Below are 21,191 nucleotides of genomic sequence, written 5' to 3' on the forward strand. Positions count from 1 at the left end.
TTGCCTGCCTTCCAGCGTGTGTGCCAGGCCCACTTGCCAACTAATGCCACCAATCATATTTGTTATAACAGTAGTGTAAATATTTCAAAAAACTTTTTTGACTTTGAAACATCAGTCTGCTAGTGTAATCTAATTGAAGTTGCCTGCCTGCCAGCGAGTGTGCCAGGCCCACTTGCCAACTAGTGCTACCAATCATATTTTTAAAACAGCATTGTAAATATTTAAAATAAAAACTTTTTTGACTGTGAATCATCAGTCTGCTAGTGCAATTGAATTGCAGTTGCCTGCCTGCCTGCCAGCGTCTGTACCAGGCCCACTTGCCAACTAGTGCCACCAATCATATTTGTTATAACAGTTTTGTAAATATTAAAAAAAAAAACGTTTTGACTGTGAAACATCAGTCAGCTAGTGTAATCTAATTGCAGTTGCCTGCCTCCCAGCGTGTGAGCCAGGCCCACTTGCCAACTAGTGCCAACAATCAAATTTGTTATAACAGTAGTGTAAATATTTAGAAAAAAAATTTTTTGACTGTGAAACATCAGTCTGCTAGTGCAATTGAATTGCAGTTGCCTGCCTGCCAGCGTGTGTGTCAGGCCCACTTGCAAACTAGTGCCACCAATCATATTTGTTATAACAGTAGTGTAAATATTTTTTAAAAAACTTTTTTGACTGTGAAACATCAGTCTGCTAGTGTAATCTAATTGAAGTTGCCTGCCTGCCAGCATGTGAGCCAGGCCCACTTGCCAACTAGTGCCACCAATCATATTTGTTATAACAGTATTGTAAATATTTAAAATAAAAACTTTTTTGACTGTGAATCATCAGTCTACTACTGCAATTGAATTACAGTTGCCTGCCTGCCAGCATGTGTGCCAGGCCCACTTGCCAACTAGTGCCACCAATCATATTTGCTATAACAGTATTGTAAATATTTAAAAAAAAAACTTTTTTGACTGTGAAACATCAGTCAGCTAGTGTAATCTAATTGCAGTTGCCTGCCTCCCAGCATGTGTGCCAGGCCCACTTGGCAACTAGTGCCACCAATCATATTTGTTATAACAGTAGTGTAAATATTTTAAAAAAAGTTTTTGACTTTGAAACATCAGTCAGCTAGTGTAATCTAATTGCAATTGCCTGCCTTCCAGCATGTGTGCCAGGCCCACTTGCCAACTAATGCCACCAATCATATTTGTTATAACAGTAGTGTAAATATTTAAAAAAACTTTTTTGACTTTGAAACATCAGTCTGCTAGTGTAATCTAATTGAAGTTGCCTGCCTGCCAGCGTGTGTGCCAGGCCCACTTGCCAACTAGTGCCACCAATCATATTTGTTATAAAAGTAGTGGAAATATTAAAAAAAAAAACTTTTTTGACTGTGAAACATCAGTCTGCTAGTGTAATCTAATTTAAGTTGCCTGCCTGCCAGCGTGTGTGCCAGGCCCACTTGCCAACTAGTGTCACCAATCATATTTGTTATAACAGTAGTGTAAATATTTAAAATAAAAACTTTTTTGACTGTGAATCATCAGTCTGATAGTGCAATTGAATTGCAGTTGCCTGCCTGGCCCACTTGCCAACTAGTGCCACCAATCATATTTGTTATAACAGTAGTGTAAATATTTTTTAAAAAAACTTTTTTTGACTGTGAAACGTCAGTCTGCTAGTGTAATCTAATTGAAGTTTCCTGCCTGCCAGCCAGCGTGTGTGCCAGGCCCACTTGCCAACTAGTGCCACCAATCATATTTATTATAACAGTATTTTAAATATTTAAAATAAAAACTTTTTTTACTGTGAATCATCAGTCTGCTAGTTCAATTGAATTGCAGTTTCCTTCCTGCCACCATGTGTGCCAGGCCCACTTGCCAACTAGTGCCACCAATCATATTTGTTATAAAAGTATTGTAAATATTTAAAATAAAAACTTTTTTTGACTATAAATCATCAGTCTGCTAGAGTAATTGAATTGCAGTTGTCTGCCTGCCAGCGTGTGTGCCAGGCCCACTTGCCAACTAGTGCCACCAATCATATTTGTTATAACAGTTTTGTAAATATTAAAAAAAAAAACGTTTTGACTGTGAAACATCAGTCAGCTAGTGTAATCTAATTGCAGTTGCCTGCCTCCCAGCGTGTGTGCCAGGCCCATTTGCCAACTAGTGCAACCTATCATATTTGTTATAACATTAGTGTAAATATTTAAAAAAAACTTTTTTGACTTTTTAACATCAGTCTGCTAGTCTAATCTAATTGAAGTTGACTGCCTGCCAGCGTGTGTGCCAGGCCTACTTGTCAACTAGTGCCACCAATCATATTTGTTATAACAGTAGTGTAAATATTTAAAATAAAAACTTTTTTGACTGTGAATCATCAGTCTGCAAGTGCAATTGAATTTCAGTTGCCTGCTTGCCAGTGTGTGTGCCAGGCCCACTTGCCAACTAGGGCCACCAATCAAATTTGTTATAACAGTAGTGTAAATATTTAGAAAAAAAAATTTGACTGTGAAACATCAGTCTGCTAGTGTAATCTAATTGAAGTTGCCTGCCTGCCAGTGTGTGAGCCAGGCCCACTTGCCAACTAGTGCCAACAATCAAATTTGTTATAACAGTAGTGTAAATATTTAGAAAAAAATTTTTTTGACTGTGAAACATCAGTCTGCTAGTGCAATTGAATTGCAGTTGCCTGCCTGCCAGCGTGTGTGTCAGGCCCACTTGCAAACTAGTGCCACCAATCATATTTGTTATAACAGTAGTGTAAATATTTTTTAAAAAACTTTTTTGACTGTGAAACATCAGTCTGCTAGTGTAATCTAATTGAAGTTGCCTGCCTGCCAGCATGTGAGCCAGGCCCACTTGCCAACTAGTGCCACCAATCATATTTGTTATAACAGTATTGTAAATATTTAAAATAAAAACTTTTTTGACTGTGAATCATCAGTCTACTACTGCAATTGAATTACAGTTGCCTGCCTGCCAGCATATGTGCCAGGCCCACTTGCCAACTAGTGCCACCAATCATATTTGCTATAACAGTATTGTAAATATTTAAAAAAAACTTTTTTGACTGTGAAACATCAGTCAGCTAGTGTAATCTAATTGCAGTTGCCTGCCTCCCAGCATGTGTGCCAGGCCCACTTGGCAACTAGTGCCACCAATCATATTTGTTATAACAGTAGTGTAAATATTTTAAAAAAAGTTTTTGACTTTGAAACATCAGTCAGCTAGTGTAATCTAATTGCAATTGCCTGCCTTCCAGCATGTGTGCCAGGCCCACTTGCCAACTAATGCCACCAATCATATTTGTTATAACAGTAGTGTAAATATTTAAAAAAACTTTTTTGACTTGGAAACATCAGTCTGCTAGTGTAATCTAATTGCAGTTGCCTGCCTGCCAGCGTGTGTGCCAGGCCCACTTGCCAACTAGTGCCACCAATCATATTTGTTATAAAAGTAGTGGAAATATTAAAAAAAAAACTTTTTTGACTTTGAAACATCAGTCTGCTAGTGTAATCTAATTGAAGTTGCCTGCCTGCCAGCGAGTGTGCCAGGCCCACTTGCCAACTAGTGCTACCAATCATATTTTTAAAACAGCATTGTAAATATTTAAAATAAAAACTTTTTTGACTGTGAATCATCAGTCTGCTAGTGCAATTGAATTGCAGTTGCCTGCCTGCCTGCCAGCGTCTGTACCAGGCCCACTTGCCAACTAGTGCCACCAATCATATTTGTTATAACAGTTTTGTAAATATTAAAAAAAAAAACGTTTTGACTGTGAAACATCAGTCAGCTAGTGTAATCTAATTGCAGTTGCCTGCCTCCCAGCGTGTGTGCCAGGCCCACTTGCCAACTAGTGCAACCTATCATATTTGTTATAACATTAGTGTAAATATTTTAAAAAAAACTTTTTTGACTGTTTAACATCAGTCTGCTAGTCTAATCTAATTGAAGTTGACTGCCTACCAGCGTGTGTGCCAGGCCCACTTGTCAACTAGTGCCACCAATCATATTTGTTATAACAGTAGTGTAAATATTTAAAATAAAAACTTTTTTGACTGGGAATCATCAGTCTGCAAGTGCAATTGAATTTCAGTTGCCTGCTTGCCAGTGTGTGTGCCAGGCCCACTTGCCAACTAGGGCCACCAATCAAATTTGTTATAACAGTAGTGTAAATATTTAGAAAAAAAAATTTGACTGTGAAACATCAGTCTGCTAGTGTAATCTAATTGAAGTTGCCTGCCTGCCAGTGTGAGCCAGGCCCACTTGCCAACTAGTGCCAACAATCAAATTTGTTATAACAGTAGTGTAAATATTTAGAAAAAAAAATTTTTGACTGTGAAACATCAGTCTGCTAGTGCAATTGAATTGCAGTTGCCTGCCTGCCAGCGTGTGTGTCAGGCCCACTTGCAAACTAGTGCCACCAATCATATTTGTTATAACAGTAGTGTAAATATTTTTTAAAAAACTTTTTTGACTGTGAAACATCAGTCTGCTAGTGTAATCTAATTGAAGTTGCCTGCCTGCCAGCATGTGAGCCAGGCCCACTTGCCAACTAGTGCCACCAATCATATTTGTTATAACAGTATTGTAAATATTTAAAATAAAAACTTTTTTGACTGTGAATCATCAGTCTACTACTGCAATTGAATTACAGTTGCCTGCCTGCCAGCATGTGTGCCAGGCCCACTTGCCAACTAGTGCCACCAATCATATTTGCTATAACAGTATTGTAAATATTTAAAAAAAAAACTTTTTTGACTGTGAAACATCAGTCAGCTAGTGTAATCTAATTGCAGTTGCCTGCCTCCCAGCATGTGTGCCAGGCCCACTTGGCAACTAGTGCCACCAATCATATTTGTTATAACAGTAGTGTAAATATTTTAAAAAAAGTTTTTGACTTTGAAACATCAGTCAGCTAGTGTAATCTAATTGCAATTGCCTGCCTTCCAGCATGTGTGCCAGGCCCACTTGCCAACTAATGCCACCAATCATATTTGTTATAACAGTAGTGTAAATATTTAAAAAAACTTTTTTGACTTTGAAACATCAGTCTGCTAGTGTAATCTAATTGAAGTTGCCTGCCTGCCAGCGTGTGTGCCAGGCCCACTTGCCAACTAGTGCCACCAATCATATTTGTTATAAAAGTAGTGGAAATATTAAAAAAAAAAACTTTTTTGACTGTGAAACATCAGTCTGCTAGTGTAATCTAATTTAAGTTGCCTGCCTGCCAGCGTGTGTGCCAGGCCCACTTGCCAACTAGTGTCACCAATCATATTTGTTATAACAGTAGTGTAAATATTTAAAATAAAAACTTTTTTGACTGTGAATCATCAGTCTGATTGTGCAATTGAATTGCAGTTGCCTGCCTGGCCCACTTGCCAACTAGTGCCACCAATCATATTTGTTATAACAGTAGTGTAAATATTTTTTAAAAAAACTTTTTTTGACTGTGAAACATCAGTCTGCTAGTGTAATCTAATTGAAGTTTCCTGCCTGCCAGCGTGTGTGCCAGGCCCACTTGCCAACTAGTGCCACCAATCATATTTATTATAACAGTATTTTAAATATTTAAAATAAAAACTTTTTTTACTGTGAATCATCAGTCTGCTAGTGCAATTGAATTGCAGTTTCCTTCCTGCCACCATGTGTGCCAGGCCCACTTGCCAACTAGTGCCACCAATCATATTTGTTATAAAAGTATTGTAAATATTTAAAATAAAAACTTTTTTTGACTATAAATCATCAGTCTGCTAGAGTAATTGAATTGCAGTTGTCTGCCTGCCAGCGTGTGTGCCAGGCCCACTTGCCAACTAGTGCCACCAATCATATTTGTTATAACAGTTTTGTAAATATTAAAAAAAAAAACGTTTTGACTGTGAAACATCAGTCAGCTAGTGTAATCTAATTGCAGTTGCCTGCCTCCCAGCGTGTGTGCCAGGCCCATTTGCCAACTAGTGCAACCTATCATATTTGTTATAACATTAGTGTAAATATTTAAAAAAAACTTTTTTGACTTTTTAACATCAGTCTGCTAGTCTAATCTAATTGAAGTTGACTGCCTGCCAGCGTGTGTGCCAGGCCTACTTGTCAACTAGTGCCACCAATCATATTTGTTATAACAGTAGTGTAAATATTTAAAATAAAAACTTTTTTGACTGTGAATCATCAGTCTGCAAGTGCAATTGAATTTCAGTTGCCTGCTTGCCAGTGTGTGTGCCAGGCCCACTTGCCAACTAGGGCCACCAATCAAATTTGTTATAACAGTAGTGTAAATATTTAGAAAAAAAAATTTGACTGTGAAACATCAGTCTGCTAGTGTAATCTAATTGAAGTTGCCTGCCTGCCAGTGTGTGAGCCAGGCCCACTTGCCAACTAGTGCCAACAATCAAATTTGTTATAACAGTTGTGTAAATATTTAGAAAATTTTTTTTTTGACTGTGAAACATCAGTCTGCTAGTGCAATTGAATTGCAGTTGCCTGCCTGCCAGCGTGTGTGTCAGGCCCACTTGCAAACTAGTGCCACCAATCATATTTGTTATAACAGTAGTGTAAATATTTTTTAAAAAACTTTTTTGACTGTGAAACATCAGTCTGCTAGTGTAATCTAATTGAAGTTGCCTGCCTGCCAGCATGTGAGCCAGGCCCACTTGCCAACTAGTGCCACCAATCATATTTGTTATAACAGTATTGTAAATATTTAAAATAAAAACTTTTTTGACTGTGAATCATCAGTCTACTACTGCAATTGAATTACAGTTGCCTGCCTGCCAGCATGTGTGCCAGGCCCACTTGCCAACTAGTGCCACCAATCATATTTGCTATAACAGTATTGTAAATATTTAAAAAAAAAAACTTTTTTGACTGTGAAACATCAGTCAGCTAGTGTAATCTAATTGCAGTTGCCTGCCTCCCAGCATGTGTGCCAGGCCCACTTGGCAACTAGTGCCACCAATCATATTTGTTATAACAGTAGTGTAAATATTTAAAAAAAAGTTTTTGACTTTGAAACATCAGTCAGCTAGTGTAATCTAATTGCAATTGCCTGCCTTCCAGCGAGTGTGCCAGGCCCACTTGCCAACTAATGCCACCAATCATATTTGTTATAACAGTAGTGTAAATATTTAAAAAAACTTTTTTGACTTTGAAACATCAGTCTGCTAGTGTAATCTAATTGAAGTTGCCTGCCTGCCTGCCAGCGTGTGTGCCAGGCCCACTTGCCAACTAGTGCTACCAATCATATTTTTAAAACAGCATTGTAAATATTTAAAATAAAAACTTTTTTGACTGTGAATCATCAGTCTGCTAGTGCAATTGAATTGCAGTTGCCTGCCTGCCTGCCAGCGTCTGTACCAGGCCCACTTGCCAACTAGTGCCACCAATCATATTTGTTATAACAGTATTGTAAATATTTAAAATAAAAACTTTTTTGAACTTGAATCATCAGTCTGCTAGTGCAATTGAATTGCAGTTGCCTGCCTGACAGCGTGTGTGCCAGGCCCACTTGCCAACTAGTGCCAACAATCATATTTGTTATAACAGTATTGTAAATATTAAAAAAAAACTTTTTTGACTGTGAAACATCAGTCAGCTACTGTAATCTAATTGCAGTTGCCTCCCTCCCAGCGTGTGTGCCAGGCCCACTTGCCAACTAGTGCCACCACTCATATTTGTTATAAGAGTAGTGTAAATATTTAAAAAAAAACTTTTTTTGAATGTGAAACATCAGTCTGCTAGTGTAAACTAATTGAAGTTGCCTGCCTGCCAGCGTGTGTGCCAGGCCCACTTGCCAACTAGTGCCACGAATCATATTTGTTATAACAGTAGTGTAAATATTTAATAAAAAAACTTTTTTGACTGTGAATCTTCAGTCTGCTAGTGCAATTGAATTGCAGTTGCCTGCCTGCCAGCGTGTGTGCCAGGCCCACTTGCCAACTAGTGCCACCAATCATACTTTTTATAACAGTATTGTAAATATTTTTTTAAAAAAACTTTTTTGACTGTGAAACATCAGTCAGCTAGTGTAATCTAATTGCAGTTGCCTGCCTTCCAGCGTGTGTGCCAGGCCCATTTGCCAACTAGTGCAACCTATCATATTTGTTATAACATTAGTGTAAATATTTAAAAAAAACTTTTTTGACTGTTTAACATCAGTCTGCTAGTCTAATCTAATTGAAGTTGACTGCCTGCCAGCGTGTGTGCCAGGCCCACTTGTCATTTAGTGCCACCAATCATATTTGTTATAACAGTAGTGTAAATATTTAAAATAGAAACTTTTTTGACTGTGAATCATCAGTCTGCAAGTGCAATTAAATTTCAGTTGCCTGCTTGCCAGTGTGTGTGCCAGGCCCACTTGCCAACTAGGGCCACCAATCAAATTTGTTATAACAGTAGTGTAAATATTTAGAAAAAAAAATTTGACTGTGAAACATCAGTCTGCTAGTGTAATCTAATTGAAGTTGCCTGCCTGCCAGTGTGTGAGCCAGGCCCACTTGCCAACTAGTGCCAACAATCAAATTTGTTATAACAGTAGTGTAAATATTTAGAAAAAATTTTTTTGACTGTGAAACATCAGTCTGCTAGTGCAATTGAATTGCAGTTGCCTGCCTGCCAGCGTGTGTGTCAGGCCCACTTGCAAACTAGTGCCACCAATCATATTTGTTATAACAGTAGTGTAAATATTTTTTAAGAAACTTTTTTGACTGTGAAACATCAGTCTGCTAGTGTAATCTAAATGAAGTTGCCTGCCTGCCAGCATGTGAGCCAGGCCCACTTGCTAACTAGTGCCACCAATCATATTTGTTATAACAGTATTGTAAATATTTAAAATAAAAACTTTTTTGACTGTGAATCATCAGTCTACTAGTGCAATTGAATTACAGTTGCCTGCCTGCCAGCATGTGTGCCAGGCCCACTTGCCAACTAGTGCCACCAATCATATTTGCTATAACAGTATTGTAAATATTTAAAAAAAAAAAAACTTTTTTGACTGTGAAACATCAGTCAGCTAGTGTAATCTAATTGCAGTTGCCTGCCTCCCAGCATGTGTGCCAGGCCCACTTGGCAACTAGTGCCACCAATCATATTTGTTATAACAGTAGTGTAAATATTTAAAAAAAAGTTTTTGACTTTGAAACATCAGTCAGCTAGTGTAATCTAATTGCAATTGCCTGCCTTCCAGCGTGTGTGCCAGGCCCACTTGCCAACTAATGCCACCAATCATATTTGTTATAACAGTAGTGTAAATATTTAAAAAAACTTTTTTGACTTTGAAACATCAGTCTGCTAGTGTAATCTAATTGCAGTTGCCTGCCTGCCAGTGTGTGTGCCAGGCCCACTTGCCAACTAGTGCTACCAATCATATTTTTAAAACAGCATTGTAAATATTTAAAATAAAAACTTTTTTGACTGTGAATCATCAGTCTGCTAGTGCAATTGAATTGCAGTTGCCTGCCTGCCTGCCAGCGTCTGTACCAGGCCCACTTGCCAACTAGTGCCACCAATCATATTTGTTATAACAGTATTGTAAATATTTAAAATAAAAACTTTTTTGAACTTGAATCATCAGTCTGCTAGTGCAATTGAATTGCAGTTGCCTGCCTGACAGCGTGTGTGCCAGGCCCACTTGCCAACTAGTGCCAACAATCATATTTGTTATAACAGTATTGTAAATATTAAAAAAAACTTTTTTGACTGTGAAACATCAGTCAGCTACTGTAATCTAATTGCAGTTGCCTCCCTCCCAGCGTGTGTGCCAGGCCCACTTGCCAACTAGTGCCACCAATCATATTTGTTATAAGAGTAGTGTAAATATTTTAAAAAAAACTTTTTTGAATGTGAAACATCAGTCTGCTAGTGTAAACTAATTGAAGTTGCCTGCCTGCCAGCGTGTGTGCCAGGCCCACTTGCCAACTAGTGCCACCAATCATATTTGTTATAACAGTAGTGTAAATATTTAATAAAAAAACTTTTTTGACTGTGAATCTTCAGTCTGCTAGTGCAATTGAATTGCAGTTGCCTGCCTGCCAGCGTGTGTGCCAGGCCCACTTGCCAACTAGTGCCACCAATCATACTTTTTATAACAGTATTGTAAATATTTTTAAAAAAAACTTTTTTGACTGTGAAACATCAGTCAGCTAGTGTAATCTAATTGCAGTTGCCTGCCTTCCAGCGTGTGTGCCAGGCCCATTTGCCAACTAGTGCCACTAATCATATTTGTTATAACAGTAGTGTAAATATTTTTTAAAAAAAAAAAATTTTTGACTGTGAAACATCAGTCTGCTAGTGTAATCTAATTGAAGTTGCCTGTCTGCCAGCGTATTTGCCAGGCCCACTTGCCAACTAGTGCCACCAATCATATTTGTTATAACAGTATTGTAAATATTTAAAATAATAACTTTTTGACTGTGAATCATCAGTCTGCTAGTGTAATTTAATTGAAGTTGCCTGCCTGCCAGTGTGTGTGCCAGGCCCACTTGCCACTAGTGCTACCAATCATATTTGTTATAACAGTATTGTAAATATTTAAAATTAAAACTTTTTTGACATTGAATCATCAGTCTGCTAGTGCAATTGAATTGAAGTTTCCTGCCTGCAAGCGTGTGTGCCAGGCCCACTTGCCAACTAGTGCCACCAAAGATATTTGTTATAACAGTATTGTAAATATTTAAAATAAAAACTTTTTTGACTGTGAATCATCAGTCTGCTAGTGTAATCTAATTGAAGTCGTCTGCCTGCCAGCGTGTGTGCCAGGTCCACTTGCCAACTAGTGCCACCAATCATATTTGTTATAACAGTATTGTAAATATTTAAAATAAAAACTTTTTTGAAAGTGAATCATCAGTCTGCTAGTGCAATTGAATTGTAGTTTCCTGCCTGCCAGCATGTGTGCCAGGCCCACTTGCCAACTAGTGCCACCAATCATATTTGTTATAACAGTATTGTAAATATTTTTTTTTAAAAATTTTTTGACTGTGAATCATCAGTCTGCTAGTGCAATTGAATTGCAGTTGCCTGCCTTCCAGCGTGTGTGCCAGGCCCACTTGCCAACTAGTGCCACCAATCATATTTGCTATAACAGTATTGTAAATATTTTAAAAAAAAAACTTTTTGTCTGTGAATCATCAGTCTGCTATTGCAATTGAATTGCAGTTGCCTGCCTGCCAGCGTGTGTGCCAGGCTGACTTGCCAACTAGTGCCACCAATCATATTTGTTATAACAGTATTGTAAATATTTTAAAAAAAACTTTTTGGACTGTGAAAAATCAGTCAGCTAGTGTAATCTGATTGCAGTTGCCTGCCTCCCAGCATGTGTGCCAGGCCCACTTGCCAACTAGTGCCACCAATCATATTTGTTATAAAAGTAGTGGAAATATTAAAAAAAAAATTTTGACTGTGAAACATCAGTCTGCTAGTGTAATCTAATTGAAGTTGCCTGCCTGTCAGATTGTGTGTCAGGCCCACTTGCCAACTAGTGCCACCAATCAAATTTGTTATAATAGTAGTGTAAATATTAAAAAAAAACACTTTTTTGACTGTGAAACATCAGTCTGCTAGTGTAATCTAATTTAAGTTGCCTGCCTGCCAGCGTGTGTGCCAGGCCCATTTGCCAACTAGTGTCACCAATCGTACTTGTTATAACAGTAGTGTAAATATTTAAAATAAAAACTTTTTTGACTGTAAATCATCAGTCTAATAGTGCAATTGAATTGCAGTTGCCTGCCTGGCCCACTTGCCAACTAGTGCCACCAATAATATTTGTTATAACAGTAGTGTAAATATTTAAAAAAAAAAAACATTTTTTGACTGTGAAACATCAGTCTGCTAGTGTAATCTAATTGAAGTGGCCTGCCTGCCAGCGTGTGTGCCAGGCCCACTTGCCAACTAGTGCCACAAATCATATTTGTCATAACAGTATTGTAAATATTTAATATAAAAACTTTTTTGACTGTGAATCATCAGTCTGCTAGTGCAATTGAATTGCAGTTTCCTGCCTGCCAGCATGTGTGCCAGGCCCACTTGACAAATAGTGTATTTGTCATAACAGTATTGTAAATATTTAATATAAAAACTTTTTTGACTGTGAATCATCAGTCTGCTAGTGCAATTGAATTGCAGTTTCCTGCCTGCCAGCATGTGTGCCAGGCCCACTTGACAACTAGTGCCACCAATCATATCTGCTATAACAGTATTGTAAATATTTAAAATAAAAACTTTTTGACTGTGAAACATCAGTCAGCTAGTGTAATCTAATTGCAGTTGCCTGCCTCCCAGCATGTGTGCCAGGCCCACTTGGCAACTAGTGCCACCAATCATATTTGTTATAACAGTAGTGTAAATATTTAAAAAAAAGTTTTTGACTTTGAAACATCAGTCAGCTAGTGTAATCTAATTGCAATTGCCTGCCTTCCAGTGTGTGTGCCAGGCCCACTTGCCAACTAATGCCACCAATCATATTTGTTATAACAGTAGTGTAAATATTTAAAAAAACTTTTTTGACTTTGAAACATCAGTCTGCTAGTGTAATCTAATTGAAGTTGCCTGCCTGCCAGTGTGTGTGCCAGGCCCACTTGCCAACTAGTGCTACCAATCATATTTTTAAAACAGCATTGTAAATATTTAAAATAAAAACTTTTTTGACTGTGAATCATCAGTCTGCTAGTGCAATTGAATTGCAGTTGCCTGCCTGCCTGCCAGCGTCTGTACCAGGCCCACTTGCCAACTAGTGCCACCAATCATATTTGTTATAACAGTATTGTAAATATTTAAAATAAAAACTTTTTTGAACTTGAATCATCAGTCTGCTAGTGCAATTGAATTGCAGTTGCCTGCCTGACAGCGTGTGTGCCAGGCCCACTTGCCAACTAGTGCCAACAATCATATTTGTTATAACAGTATTGTAAATATTAAAAAAAAACTTTTTTGACTGTGAAACATCAGTCAGCTACTGTAATCTAATTGCAGTTGCCTCCCTCCCAGCGTGTGTGCCAGGCCCACTTGCCAACTAGTGCCACCAATCATATTTGTTATAAGAGTAGTGTAAATATTTAAAAAAAAACTTTTTTGAATGTGAAACATCAGTCTGCTAGTGTAAACTAATTGAAGTTGCCTGCCTGCCAGCGTGTGTGCCAGGCCCACTTGCCAACTAGTGCCACCAATCATATTTGTTATAACAGTAGTGTAAATATTTAATAAAAAAACTTTTTTGACTGTGAATCTTCAGTCTGCTAGTGCAATTGAATTGCAGTTGCCTGCCTGCCAGCGTGTGTGCCAGGCCCACTTGCCAACTAGTGCCACCAATCATACTTTTTATAACAGTATTGTAAATATTTTTAAAAAAAACTTTTTTGACTGTTAAACATCAGTCAGCTAGTGTAATCTAATTGCAGTTGCCTGCCTTCCAGCGTGTGTGCCAGGCCCATTTGCCAACTAGTGCCACTAATCATATTTGTTATAACAGTAGTGTAAATATTTTTTTTTAAAAAAATTTTTTGACTGTGAAACATCAGTCTGCTAGTGTAATCTAATTGAAGTTGCCTGTCTGCCAGCGTGTTTGCCAGGCCCACTTGCCAACTAGTGCCACCAATCATATTTGTTATAACAGTATTGTAAATATTTAAAATAATAACTTTTTGACTGTGAATCATCAGTCTGCTAGTGTAATTTAATTGAAGTTGCCTGCCTGCCAGTGTGTGTGCCAGGCCCACTTGCCAACTAGTGCTACCAATCATATTTGTTATAACAGTATTGTAAATATTTAAAATTAAAACTTTTTTGACAGTGAATCATCAGTCTGCTAGTGCAATTGAATTGAAGTTTCCTGCCTGCAAGCGTGTGTGCCAGGCCCACTTGCCAACTAGTGCCACCAAAGATATTTGTTATAACAGTATTGTAAATATTTAAAATAAAAACTTTTTTGACTGTGAATCATCAGTCTGCTAGTGTAATCTAATTGAAGTCGTCTGCCTGCCAGCGTGTGTGCCAGGTCCACTTGCCAACTAGTGCCACCAATCATATTTGTTATAACAGTATTGTAAATATTTAAAATAAAAACTTTTTTGACTGTGAATCATCAGTCTGCTAGTGCAATTGAATTGTAGTTTCCTGCCTGCCAGCATGTGTGCCAGGCCCACTTGCCAACTAGTGCCACCAATCATATTTGTTATAACAGTATTGTAAATATTTTTTTAAAAAAATTTTTGACTGTGAATCATCAGTCTGCTAGTGCAATTGAATTGCAGTTGCCTGCCTTCCAGCATGTGTGCCAGGCCCACTTGCCAACTAGTGCCACCAATCATATTTGCTATAACAGTATTGTAAATATTTAAAAAAAAAAAACTTTTTGACTGTGAATCATCAGTCTGCTAGTGCAATTGAATTGCAGTTGCCTGCCTGCCAGCGTGTGTGCCAGGCTGACTTGCCAACTAGTGCCACCAATCATATTTGTTATAACAGTATTGTAAATATTTTAAAAAAACTTTTTGGACTGTGAAAAATCAGTCAGCTAGTGTAATCTGATTGCAGTTGCCTGCCTCCCAGCGTGTGTGCCAGGCCCTCTTGCCAACTAGTGCCACCAATCATATTTGTTATAAAAGTAGTGGAAATATTAAAAAAAAATTTTTGACTGTGAAACATCAGTCTGCTAGTGTAATCTAATTGAAGTTGCCTGCCTGTCAGATTGTGTGTCAGGCCCACTTGCCAACTAGTGCCACCAATCAAATTTGTTATAATAGTAGTGTAAATATTTAAAAAAAAAACTTTTTTGACTGTGAAACATCAGTCTGCTAGTGTAATCTAATTTAAGTTGCCTGCCTGCCAGCGTGTGTGCCAGGCCCACTTGCCAACTAGTGTCACCAATCGTACTTGTTATAACAGTAGTGTAAATATTTAAAATAAAAACTTTTTTGACTGTAAATCATCAGTCTAATAGTGCAATTGAATTGCAGTTGCCTGCCTGGCCCACTTGCCAACTAGTGCCACAAATCATATTTGTCATAACAGTATTGTAAATATTTAATATAAAAACTTTTTTGACTGTGAATCATCAGTCTGCTAGTGCAATTGAATTGCAGTTTCCTGCCTGCCAGCATGTGTGCCAGGCCCACTTGACAACTAGTGCCACCAATCATATCTGCTATAACAGTATTGTAAATATTTAAAATAAAAACTTTTTGACTGTGAATCATCAGTCTGCTAGTGTAATCTAATTGAAGTTGCCTGCCGGCCAGCGTGTATACCAGACCCATTTGCCAACTAGTGCTACCAATCATATTTGTTATAACAGTATTGTAAATATTTAAAATTAAAACTTTTTTGACTGTGATTCATCAGTCTGCTAGTGCAATTGAATTGCAGTTTCCTGCCTGCCAGCGTGTGTGCCAGGCCCACTTGCCAACTAGTGCCACCAAAGATATTTGTTATAACAGTATTGTAAATATTTAAAATAAAAACTTTTTTGACTGTGAATTATCAGTCTGCTAGTGTAATCTAATTGAAGTCGCCTGCCTGCCAGCGTGTGTGCCAGGTCCACTTGCCAACTAGTGCCACCAATCATATTTGTTATAACAGTATTGTAAATATTTAAAATAAAAACGTTTTTGACTGTGAATCATCAGTCTGCTAGTGCAATTGAATTGTAGTTTCCTGCCTGCCAGCATGTGTGCCAGGCCCACTTGCCAACTAGTGCCACCAATCATATTTGTTATAACAGTATTGTAAATATTTAAAAAAAAAAAACTTTTTTGACTGTGAATCATCAGTCTGCTAGTGCAATCGAATTGCAGTTGCCTGCCTTCCAGCGTGTGTTCCAGGCCCACTTGCCAACTAGTGCCACCAATCATATTTGCTATAACAGTATTGTAAATATTTAAAAAAAAAACTTTTTTGACTGTGACTCATCAGTCTGCTAGTTCAATTGAATTGCAGTTGCCTGCCTGCCAGCGTGTGTGCCAGGCCGACTTGCCAACTAGTGCCACCAATCATATTTGTTATAACAGTAGTGTAAATATTTTTAAAAAAACTTTTATGACTGTTAAACATCAGTCTGCTAGTGTAATCTAATTGAAGTTGCCTGCCTGCCAGCGTGTGTGCCAGGCCCACTTGCCAACTAGTGTCACCAATCATATTTGTTATAACAGTAGTGTAAATATGTTTAAAAAAACTTTTATGACTGTGAAACATCAGTCTGCTAGTGTAATCTGATTGCAGTTGCCTGCCTCCCAGCGTGTGTGCCAGGCCCACTTGCCAACTAGTGCCACCAATCATATTTGTTATAAAAGTAGTGGAAATATTAAAAAAAAAACTTTTTTGACTGTGAAACATCAGTCTGCTAGTGTAATCTAATTTAAGTTGCCTGCCTGCCAGCGTGTGTGCCAGGCCCACTTGCCAACTAGTGTCACCAATCATATTTGTTATAACAGTAGTGTAAATATTTAAAATAAAAACTTTTTTGACTGTGAATCATCAGTCTGATAGTGCAATTGAATTGCAGTTGCCTGCCTGGCCCACTTGCCAACTAGTGCCACCAATCATATTTGTTATAACAGTAGTGTAAATATTTTAAAAAAAACTTTTTTTGACTGTGAAACATCAGTCTGCTAGTGTAATCTAATTGAAGTTTCCTGCCTGCCATCGTGTGTGCCAGGCCCACTTGCCAACTAGTGCCACCAATCATATTTATTATAACACTATTTTAAATATTTAAAATAAAAACTTTTTTACTGTGAATCATCAGTCTGCTAGTGCAATTGAATTGCAGTTTCCTTCCTGCCACCATGTGTGCCAGGCCCTCTTGCCAACTAGTGCCACCAATCATATTTGTTATAAAAGTATTGTAAATATTTAAAATAAAAACTTTTTTGACTATAAATCATCAGTCTGCTAGAGTAATTGAATTGCAGTTGCCTGCCTGCCAGCGTGTGTGCCAGGCCCACTTGCCAACTTGTGCCACCAATCATATTTGTTATAACAGTTTTGTAAATATTAAAAAAAAAACGCTTTGACCGTGAAACATCAGTCAGCTAGTGTAATCTAATTGCAGTTGCCTGCCTCCCAGCGTGTGTGCCAGGCCCACTTGCCAACTAGTGCAACCTATCATATTTGTTATAACATTAGTGTAAATATTTAAAAAAAAACTTTTTTGACTGTTTAACATCAGTCTGCTAGTCTAATCTAATTGAAGTTGACTGCCTGCCAGCGTGTGTGCCAGGCCCACTTGCCAACTAGTGTTACCAATCATATTTGTTATAAAAGTAGTGTAAATATTTAAAATAAAAACTTTTTTGACTGTGAATCATCAATCTGCAAGTGCAATTGAATTTCAGTTGCCTGCTTGCCAGTGTGTGTGCCAGGCCCACTTGCCAACTAGGGCCACCAATCAAATTTGTTATAACAGTAGTGTAAATATTTAGAAAAAATTTTTTGACTGTGAAACATCAGTCTGCTAGTGTAATCTAATTGAAGTTGCCTGCCTGCCAGTGTGTGAGCCAGGCCCACTTGCCAACTAGTGCCAACAATCAAATTTGTAAAAACAGTAGTGTAAATATTTAGAAATTTTTTTTTTTGACTGTGAAACATCAGTCTGCTAGTGCAATTGAATTGCAGTTGCCTGCCTGCCAGCGTGTGTGTCAGGCCCACTTGCAAACTAGTGCCACCAATCATATTTGTTATAACAGTAGTGTAAATATTTTTTAAAAAACTTTTTTGACTGTGAAACATCAGTCTGCTAGTGAAATCTAATTGAAGTTGCCTGCCTGCCAGCATGTGAGCCAGGCCCACTTGCCAACTAGTGCCACCAATCATATTTGTTATAACAGTATTGTAAATATTTAAAATAAAAACTTTTTGACTGTGAATCATCAGTCTACTAGTGCAATTGAATTCCAGTTGCCTGCCTGCCAGCATGTGTGCCAGGCCCACTTGCCAACTAGTGCCACCAATCATATTTGCTATAACAGTATTGTAAATATTTTTAAAAAAACTTTTTTGACTGTGAAACATCAGTCAGCTAGTGTAATCTAATTGCAGTTGCCTGCCTCCCAGCATGTGTGCCAGGCCCACTTGGCAACTAGTGCCACCAATCATATTTGTTATAACAGTAGTGTAAATATTTAAAAAAAAGTTTTTGACTTTGAAACATCAGTCAGCTAGTGTAATCTAATTGCAATTGCCTGCCTCCCAGCGTGTGTGCCAGGCCCACTTGCCAACTAATGCCACCAATCATATTTGTTATACCAGTAGTGTAAATATTTAAAAAAACTTTTTTGACTTTGAAACATCAGTCTGCTAGTGTAATCTAATTGAAGTTGCCTGCCTGCCAGCGTGTGTGCCAGGCCCACTTGCCAACTAGTGCTACCAATCATATTTTTAAAACAGCATTGTAAATATTTAAAATAAAAACTTTTTTGACTGTGAATCATCAGTCTGCTAGTGCAATTGAATTGCAGTTGCCTGCCTGCCTGCCAGCGTCTGTACCAGGCCCACTTGCCAACTAGTGCCACCAATCATATTTGTTATAACAGTATTGTAAATATTTAAAATAAAAACATTTTTGAACTTGAATCATCAGTCTGCTAGTGCAATTGAATTGCAGTTGCCTGCCTGACAGCGTGTGTGCCAGGCCCACTTGCCAACTAGTGCCAACAATCATATTTGTTATAACAGTATTGTAAATATTAAAAAAAAACTTTTTTGACTGTGAAACATCAGTCAGCTACTGTAATCTAATTGCAGTTGCCTCCCTCTCAGCGTGTGTGCCAGGCCCACTTGCCAACTAGTGCCACCAATCATATTTGTTATAAGAGTAGTGTAAATATTTAAAAAAAAACTTTTTGACTGTGAAACATCAGTCTGCTAGTGTAAACTAATTGAAGTTGCCTGCCTGCCAGCGTGTGTGCCAGGCCCACTTGCCAACTAGTGCCACCAATCATATTTGTTATAACAGTAGTGTAAATATTTAATAAAAAAACTTTTTTGACTGTGAATCTTCAGTCTGCTAGTGCAATTGAATTGCAGTTGCCTGCCTGCCAGCGTGTGTGCCAGGCCCACTTGCCAACTAGTGCCACCAATCATACTTTTTATAACAGTATTGTAAATATTTTTTAAAAAAACTTTTTTGACTGTGAAACATCAGTCAGCTAGTGTAATCTAATTGCAGTTGCCTGCCTTCCAGCGTGTGTGCCAGGCCCATTTGCCAACTAGTGCCACTAATTATATTTGTTATAACAGTAGTGTAAATATTTTTTTTTAAAAAACTTTTTTTGACTGTGAAACATCAGTCTGCTAGTGTAATCTAATTGAAGTTGCCTGTCTGCCAGCGTGTTTGCCAGGCCCACTTGCCAACCAGTGCCACCAATCATATTTGTTATAACAGTAGTGTAAATATTTAATAAAAAACGGTTTTGACTGTGAAACAACAGTCTGCTATTGTAATCTAATTGAAGTTGCCTGCCGGCCAGCGTGTGTGCCAAGCTCCATGTGCCAAGTTAGTGGCACCACTCATATTTGTTGTAACAGTAGTGTAAATATTTCAAACAAAAACTTTTTTGACTGTGAAACATCAGTCAGCTAGTGTAATCTAATTGAAGTTGCCTGCCTGCCAGCGTGTGTGCCAGGCCCACTTGCCAACCAGTGCCACCAATCATATTTGTTATAACAGTAGTGTAAATATTTAATAAAAAAACTTTTTTGACTGTGAATCATCAGTCTGCTAGTGCAATTGAATTGCAGTTGCCTGCCTGCCAGCGTGTGTGCCAGGCCCACTTGCCAACTAGTGCCACAAATCATACTTTTTATAACAGTATTGTACATATTTTTTTAAAAAACTTTTTTGACTATGAAACATCACTCAGCTAGTGTAATCTAATTGCAGTTGCCTGCCTCCCAGCGTGTGTGCCAGGCCCACTTGCCAACTAGTGCCACCAATCATATTTGTTATAACAGTAGTGTAAATATTTTTTTACAAAAACTTTTTTGACTGTGAAACATCAGTCAGCTAGTGCATTCTAATTGCAGCTGCCTGCCTGCCAGCGTGTGTGCCAGTCCCACTTGCCAACTAGTGCCACCACTCATATTTGTTATAACAGTAGTGTCAATATTTAATAAAAAAACTTTTTTCACTGTGAAACATCAGTCTACTATTGTAATCTAATTCAAGTTGCCTGCCTGCCAGCGTGTGTGCCAGGCCCACTTGCCAAGTTAGTGGCACCACTCATATTTGTTGTAACAGTACTTTTATTATTTAAAAAATAAAAAAAATTTACTTTGAAACATCAGTCTGCTTTTTTGTGTCAGGCTCACAGCGTATACTGTGCCCACTTGCCCAGTGCCACCACTCATATCTTGTTTAATATTAGTGTAAGTGTACATTTAAAAAAAATAAACTTTTTGGATTGTGAAACATCAGTCTGCTTTTTTGTGTCCAGCTCACAGCGTATACTGTGCCCACTTACCCAGTTACACCACTTATATCTTGTTTAATATTAGTTTAAGTGTACATTTAAAAAAAAAATCTTTTTGGATTGTGAAACATCAGTCTGCTTTTTTCTGTCAGGCTCACAGCGTATACTGTGCCCACTTGCCCAGTGCCACCACTCTAAGGCCTAGATTTAGAGTTCGGCGGTAGCCGTCAAAACCAGCGTTAGAGGCTCCTAACGCTGGTTTTGGCCGCCCGCTGGTATTTGGAGTCAGTGATTAAAGAGTCTAACGCTCACTTTACAGCCGCGACTTTTCCATACCGCAGATCCCCCTACGCCATTTGCGTAGCCTATCTTTTCAATGGGATCTTTCTAACGCTGGTATTTAGAGTCGTTTCTGCAGTGAGCGTTAGAGCTCTAACGACAAGATTCCAGCCGCCTGAAAAAAGCAGGAGTTAAGAGCTTTCTGGCTAACGCCGGTTTATAAAGCTCTTAACTACTGTACCCTAAAGTACACTAACACCCATAAACTACCTATGTACCCCTAAACCGAGGTCCCCCCACATCGCCGCCACTCGATTAAAATTTTTAACCCCTAATCTGCCGACCGCCACCTACGTTATACTTATGTACCCCTAATCTGCTGCCCCTAACCCCGCCGACCCCTATATTATATTTATTAACCCCTAACTTGCCCCCCACAACGTCGCCGCAAGCTACTTAAAATAATTAACCCCTAATCTTCCGACCGCAAAGCGCCGCCACCTACGTTATCCCTATGTACCCCTAATCT

This window comes from Bombina bombina, chromosome 1, assembly GCF_027579735.1.
Source record: "Bombina bombina isolate aBomBom1 chromosome 1, aBomBom1.pri, whole genome shotgun sequence".
Lineage (NCBI taxonomy): Eukaryota > Metazoa > Chordata > Amphibia > Anura > Bombinatoridae > Bombina > Bombina bombina.